Below are 8,018 nucleotides of genomic sequence, written 5' to 3' on the forward strand. Positions count from 1 at the left end.
TAGAGGGATTAATTAAACAAACTAGTTGTACTTACGTGTCCGTGCTAAAATTACGTTTCGATGATTTCCCTCCTAAAAAAATGTGCCCACGTCTCGCACCCCCACAGAAAGGGCATCTCGCACCCACAGAATGCGCGTGCACCCCATGTTAAGAAGAACCACTGCACTCACCCCGAGCTTTATCCACATACACACACCGCTGGATTCCAAGCCACGTGCTTATCCACCACCGCTCCGTTACACTCCCCGTATATGTAATTGTAGCGGTCCACGTGAGTGGCAATCAGTCACAGCTGGTACTGCCGGATGTTTGGTTCCGTCTTACAGCAAGTTCAATATCTCGTTTCCATTTCGGAGGCTATCAGCAGACGCCAGGCTGTGATTATAATGAATAGCATTTGAGACACTCGATAAGATGACTTCAGCACAAAAAAATCCACTTCACTTGCAATTCCGCTCCGCGCAGAGAAATGCCCCGAATCGCCGTGCGCCACTCAACCAAGACGGCTCCTCAACTTCAACAAAGAATCTGGTGATGCTGCTGCTGCTGCATTGGCAGTGGTGCACAAATAAACAACAGCAACGACAATGAAAACGCAACGCATTCATCAAATAACACCGCGGCTTTAAAATAAAGAAAAATGTTCAAACAAGGCGACAGTTTTTCGGTAACGATCCTTTTCTTTCATGTGCTATACAAAAAAAGGGCCAAAGCCCCCCCCCCCCCCCAACGTTTTGCTGTAACGCTTTTGTGGGGGCACACGAAGCAGTGGGGGGGGGGGGGGGGCGCTGGGCACAACGCAAACCACCACCGCACCTCCGATTAGCACGGTTGGCTACGTACGGCGCGAAGAAGTTCAAACAAAGACAAGATCACCCCCGTGTAGCCTTGACAGACTGTTGGGGCAAGTGCTGTTAGCAAGTAGCACCTATGAAGGCCGTAACGGCACTCGAGGGGGTTGGGTGGCCAGCACCACGCCCGGCCGCCTTTGTCTCCCCAGTAGCGACGTTTACACATTGCACCGGGTACTCATCTGAGGCTGAGTCGACCTAGGGGAGGCCTAGGACCGGTTCAGATAATCGTCACTGGTGGTGACCGTGAGCAGGATCTGAACCCGGGTCGCTGGGTTCGTAGTGAAGTGGGCGAACCGCTTCGCCACGTACGGTGCGAAAGAAGTCCAACGTATATACAAAGCAAACGCTTGGAATTCCAAGCAGCGGGGCCCAGCATTCGAGATGAATACGGGAGCGGACAACAATAATCTAAACAGCAAAGTTATACAAATTATAAAAAAAACCTCCCAAGGTTCATCATTATTAACAGTTTCTTGTAAGAGAAAAACTCCATAGGCTGACGTTTCAGGCAAAGATGAATCAAATTCCCGTCTGCGAAGGTGTAACATTACCTGGAATGCCGGCCAATCACAGCGTCAAATCTATTCAACAACTTCATTCTACAGTATAGCGTTCTTTTCTTGCGCATGACTGCCGCGAGATGCCAATATCGAGGTCCGCCCGCCACGACGAAGAGAGGAGCTTCACGAGAGAGAGCTGGTGTCGTGTTTGCTGTTCCTCCTCCTCCGATGAAGAAGCGCAGACTCCAGCTGATCGCCACGTGGGACCGTAGCTTGGGTTGCACGACCACAATCGCACTGCCTGTGGTTCTGCCTACAAATGGCAATAGGCGATGTTCACGATGGATGTAACGAGTTTACTCAAATGTGTGCTCGTGCATTTCCTTAAATGTTTGTTCAAGCAATAGGGTTTTTATTTTTTATTTAATCGGTTTCCATAAAATAAGTGTCATTCGAGTGTTATTTTGAACGAGCGCTCCTGCGTTTGCGGTTGGACATTATGCCACTAGGAGGAGCCAATACATCTCGTTAGGAAGAACGGAGATTCCTCCCAAAACCTCCCATGGTGGAACAGCACACACGGTGGACTTACAATGCAGCGATCGCCCGTTCAGCCTCCCGGCGCGGCACTTGAAACAACAACAACAACGGGGCACGTTTCTCAAATCCCTCCCGCCTCTGTCTACCCAGCAGCGTCCTCAAGACTCGGATTTTATTTCAGCTCGTAAGGCCCACGGAGCCTACTTACAAGGCCGAGCAGTATAACAAGAGCCGTCCCTTGGGTACAAGGCGATTCGGGGTGACTGCCCCGGGCCCTGTGATTTGGGGGGCGCGCTTCGACGTCACAGTGTCATATGAAATACTTCCGGTTTAGTTTGAAGGAGGCCCACACGGTGGGATACCCCCCCCCTCCCCCATGATCTTGAACTCTACCAAGACGTGAACGAGGAGGCCAAACTGCCCTCGGGTGGATACCTCTCCTCCAGCAGTGGCAGGAGAATGAAATAGACAGGGCTGCTCTCGCGCTGTCCTCCACACACACCAACACACGAAGATCGCTCTACTCTGCCTTGTAGTCTGCTGAGAGAAATTCCCTTCGACAGCACCTATCCCCCCTGCACCCCCACCCCCAGTCTAGCCGTATGTGTAGTGGTGTTACGGGAGGAAAACGGACGCGTACACAGGGGTGTCTACATCCACGTCCGCAAACGGTTACCTCCCTGGGGGGCTGTGGGGGGATGTTGTGATCCCACACAGCCCCGCCCCTCGGTGGCAAGTTGGTATAAAAGGCGGGGAGCGAGAGAGCTCGAGGAGTAGTGTTGGGGAGCTAAGGAGCGAAGAGCCAGTGAAGACCGAAGACCGGGCAGATAGGCCCTGGAACTCCTCTGACCCGCTGTTCTATTCAGGACTGGGCAGAGCAAGCCAGTGGCGCGGCCACAGAGCCTCAGAGCCGATGTTCTTCTAAGAGCCGGGTCTGTGTGGCTGGGTGTCGTGACCTGTGCCTTGACCAGGGCCGGGTCAGATAGCCTCCCCTAGCACCCTTAGCGGAGGACCTGGGAGCAGACCAGTTAGGCAGATAGCCTAGGGGTGTATCCCAGTCCAATACGGGTGAAGGGGCCGTTACCCCTGTAAAGTTATAATAAATAGTGTGCCTCGACTACACCGTCTCTGTCGCTTGTGAACCCACTACATATGTACCCCAGGGGCACGGGAGGTTTAGCGTGGCCAGCATCACGCCTGATCAATGTCTCCCCAGTGCCGGTTTTTACACATTGCCACCAGGTAACTCATTTGAGGCCGAGTCAACTTAGGGGAAGCCCAGGACCGGTTCAGATAGCAGTCACCGGTGTTGTGGCCGTGAACGGGAATCGAACTCGGGTCACCGGGTTCGTAGCATTCGTTGACACGCGCAAGAAAACACGCGCGTACATTGTGCGAAGTTAGGATAACAATGCCCGTGCAATTTCTTTGTCGAGTGACGTTCGCGCCGCAAGCCCTGGTGAGACTCGTTTAAATCCCAACCCGTTAAGGCCGTCAAATTAATTACCCAAAGAGCCTGCGGTGAGATAACAATCATCGCCTGCGAGATTTAAAGTTTTCATTTTTCAAGTTGCATTTGTTTGGTATAGCCCTGTGAGCCATGCGGCTCTTGAGTCGGGTGCAACCGCAACAAACAAAATATGAACAGAGAACATCTTAAAGCGACGACGCGCAACAGAAACATCCTGGGATAAACCAGCAAATCTTCCAGAAAAAATGTGAAGTGTAACCGGCGAGTGGGCATGGCATTCTGGAAAACGCGTGACACTGATTTCGATGGACAAACTTGGCTCAATTTTCACCCGGGCAATGATTTTTTCTCATTTTAAAAAAACCGACGTTAATTTGCATCCAAAATTCCACACCATTGTCTATCCAGACAATGAACGCCGTAGGCCCTGGCCTTCAGGGGTGGGAAATCAGGGTGGCCCATCCATGACGCAAAACTGCGTGGGGTGTCAGAAATATACGGGTACACATTACTTCATAATTTGTCCTCAACTTCTGAGATGCTAACACCTCACCGTAGATCTCTCCACAGCAGCGAGACTCACAATCCTCTCCTCTCCATAAACAATAATTGATATTTGTGAAAATGGCGCATTTAATCCGTAGGTCCCAATGCACCACCATGTATGGAAAGCCGGGAAATAAACAAAACCTGCAGGGCAAACGGCCAGAGCTAGGGGTTAAAGGCTAATGTAAAGAAGCGACTTCTCAAGACAAGTGAAAATGTCTAACGATTCCGATCGCCGTGTTAGCAAAGCCAAAGCGTTGTTCCAAAGCTTTGGAGCTGCACATTTGGAAAAATTCCGATCAGCGCAGGAAATGAGCATTGACCCTGGAGTACTATGCCAAGGACCAGGACCCTCACTGAACTGGAAGCTCCCGGCACGTGCAGCGAAACGTCGGACACCGGGGCGGACGACATGCGGTTCAACTTGAAGGCCTATCGGGTGGCTGCACATCAGCACAACCGCGACGATTTGCACAGTAGGCGAACTTTAAATAAGGTGCTCGTTAAAATTAGGCACACCTTGCAATATCTGCACCAAGATCCCAGATGTCGTTGGCCCATGAGCTGCTTTTCCGTGACCCAGTTTAAACGTTAATGCGAGGGTCACATTACGAATAACAAATGGCCAGATGGTTATTATCAGTGGAGTACTCTAGCACGCGGAACTAAATCATTTGATCTCCCAGGACACCAATTACGTTGAGGCCAGGCCTGGTAGGGTCAATCAGGCACTCCGGTTTTGTTCGTTCAATCACCTTTGTGATAAAACATTAAGGCAAAGAAGGGGCAGAGTGGAGGCGTCGTTTGCACTGTGCACCTGGCGACCTGAGTTCAATTCCTGGAAATCCGCACTGATCTTGGACACACCTGCACCGAGGTTCGATGCAACATTTCCTATCGCCAACACCACGCGCACAGAGATCTTCATCCTGCTGTGGCCTTTTGGACTGTTGGGACCCCCTTGACCGTTCCTATCGCTGACATCTCCTTGCCGTGTCTCTCCACTTCTCTCTGTTCGTCTCAGCATCTTTCTACTGAGACACCTTCCGTCAACATACATTGTTGAATATATGACGTCCGGTCCAATCCTGGTCGTCCTACTTTTACGCGTTACGTAAATAGAAAACTTTCGAATATTCGTGAGGGCGATTGGGATTTAAGCCGGAATAACTCCACTGTCGTGGATATTTAAAGATCGATCCAAGACGACGCTTCTTTCAAAACCGGAGTGTTCGGTAAGGAAGCAGCCAAACAACCCAAACCAGGAAACTCCTGAACACGAACCTTGGCGATTCGGCGACGCGTTTTATTTTTTGCGTGGGCAAACTTTCTGAAGTATACGAAAGTGCGCGCGGTGTTCGTGAATTAGTTTGTGTTGCCTGTCCTTAATTCGCCGCGTGGAGCGGGGAGAGGGACAGAGGCTGCCTGGAAGCGAAGTCTCCTGAGCCGCTCTGCATGCCGTTACCTCTCCGAGCAATGAGCGCGGAACGAGTTGGGCCAGGGATCCGGGGGACCTGAGGATGTAATTCGTCTTATTGGTTCTCTCGGTTAAAGTCACGTAGACATAAAATATAAATAAAATAAAAATAAAATAAAAATACAAACATTTTTTTATTGATGTTTAATACATTTATTTTTTATTTTATTTGTATTTTCTATCTACGTGACTTTACCGAAATAACCAAGAATATGAATTCCTGCAGTCACGAAAGTTTTAAGTCAAAATCTATGTAATTCGTCCACAAGGGCCGAGAGAGACTGATTCTACAACAGCGGCAACGGCTGAACGGAATCACGCGGAGGACTCTCGCGACAAACTGCGCAACGCGAACCCAAGACTCGTCTTGGGGAAGTTAACACCGACATTCTGTGATCTCGTTAATACCAGCGGCCGCCCTATTAAGATTAAAAGTGTATATCGTAGGCGACGTTTCAGGGCAACGGCTTGTAGGGGCGCGTCAGTCAGAGCAGAGTAAGAACAATCTTGACTTAACACATTCCTGCTGCGGAGGAAGCTGGTAGGAACGTTGGGTTGCTCGGTCAATGGCCAGGGTCAACGGCGGCGTGGTGTATTCCGCAAATATGGCCGACTGTGAGGGCGGGCACAAGCCGGCGTGAGTAGGTTAAACGTTGAGTTTTATAAGGGCACCACGGGGTGACCAGCCCCTCCCCACCCAGCCCCACTCCTCCCACCCCCCACCCAGCCCCACCCAGCCCCTCCCCACCCTCCCCACCCAGCCCCTCCCCACCCTCCCCACCCAGCCCCTCCCCACCCTCCCCTCCCCACCCAGCTCCTCCCTCCCCACCCAGCCCCTCCTTGCACGACGGACGGACACAATAATCCCCTGTGGGCTGGTGTAACCAGGAGGTTTCCACCAGTAAAGCTTTCGTGACTGCAGGAGTTCATATTCTTTGGGTCTTGCAGTCAAGTCACGTAGAACAATTTTTTTTTTTACAAAAAATTACGACGTTTCGATCGCAACGCAATCAATGGTCATCAGCAGTTTTTGGAAGAAAAAAATTAGTTCTACGTGACTGTACCGAAAGACCCAAAGAATACGTCAGAACAATGTTGTGTTGTTTCACCCTTCACCACCGGACACAGATAGTTAATGAACCAACGTGTCGTACTATTAGATATTAGATGTAATAGCGTATTATTATCAATACATTTTGATCATCATGATAATTTTAACCGTTTGACATTTTTTTGTTTCGAGCGGTTACCGATAATTCAAAGATATCACCTTAACCCAGTTAGTGATTCATTATAAGTGACCCATCACTATCAGAGATCCATCCTCATCCATCACCGACGTCAATCACCCACTCATTATCTCGTTCACCAATCATTGGACACCGTGTCCAAGGAACTGCCTGAAACTCGACCGGTCGCCAAAGACAAACGTCTCCCCGTGCCTTCCTCATCTTTTCATCTTCCGTCCGTCTCTCTCAAAATCTCCAGCCCTGTTCACTCTCAATACTTAAAGGCTGCCCCGCCACGCCGTCTTTTCAGGTGCCCTTCACTCTGGATCCTCTTGCCTCCATCTCCAACTTAAAAGTGACATCTTGGCATTCGTTTTTTTTGTAAATACGATTAGAATTCCGGCAGCCTACGTCTGACGGCCGCCGGAAATTCTAACTCCTGCGGAGGGCATTTCACCACCACTTATGTCCTCTCCCTCCCCACCACCACCCTCACCCTCCCCGTCAATGTGTGCAGATACTACTGACTCTATTGTATGTAAGGTGTTGTAGGCATGTGCCGAACAAAATACATTTCTTTTTGGAGGAGGGGAGGGGGGTGACACATGTTGTGGGACGGGTCGACAGTTGTTGTAAACCTGTTGGATCAACTTTTTTTTACCCCCACATCTGGTGTGGAGGGGAGGGGGGTCCACTTTGTCTAACTTGTTGATTCACGCATTCTGAAAGGCTCTTATAATTTTGTTGACAAACAGACAAACGGAACGCCGGGCTTTTTAAATGATGGAATGTTTACATTTCGTGAAATTAGATTTTATTTCCGTAGAGTAGTATTTTTTAAGCATTTGAGCAACCGCACCCAGAAGGCACCGAACTCTTCAGAGAATAGAAGCGAAGTAGGCTTGAGCCTGGATTATAGGTGCTAGGTTGGGGGATCAAAAACAGGTTGCTATAGGCTGCTGCGAGCCTACGTGTTTGTCAGCAGAGGGCAGTGCAGCAACATGCATGTTGAACTTCATTCACACCATACGTAGCCAACCATGCACACATTAAAGGTCGGTAAAGCCACGTAGATAGATCAAATAATAAAAAATAATAAAAACTAAAACAATAAAAATAACAACAATATCACGACGTTTCGATCGCAATACAAGAATAGATATTCTCAGCAGCTCTCCCGCGATATCTCTCATCTGATGACGATTGCTTGTGTTGCGTTCGAAACGTCGTGATATTGTTATCATTATTTATCATATTATTTTTTTTTATGTGGCTTTACTGAAAAACCCAAGAATATGAATTCCTGCAGTCACGAAAGCTTTCAGTCACGATACAAGGTGGCCAAAAAGTCATGACGCATTGGAGTTATATTTATTTTTTAACAAATCACGTAGGCTTAT

This window comes from Lampetra planeri, chromosome 28, assembly GCF_965212315.1.
Source record: "Lampetra planeri chromosome 28, kcLamPlan1.2.h2, whole genome shotgun sequence".
Taxonomy (NCBI): Eukaryota; Metazoa; Chordata; class Hyperoartia; order Petromyzontiformes; family Petromyzontidae; genus Lampetra; species Lampetra planeri.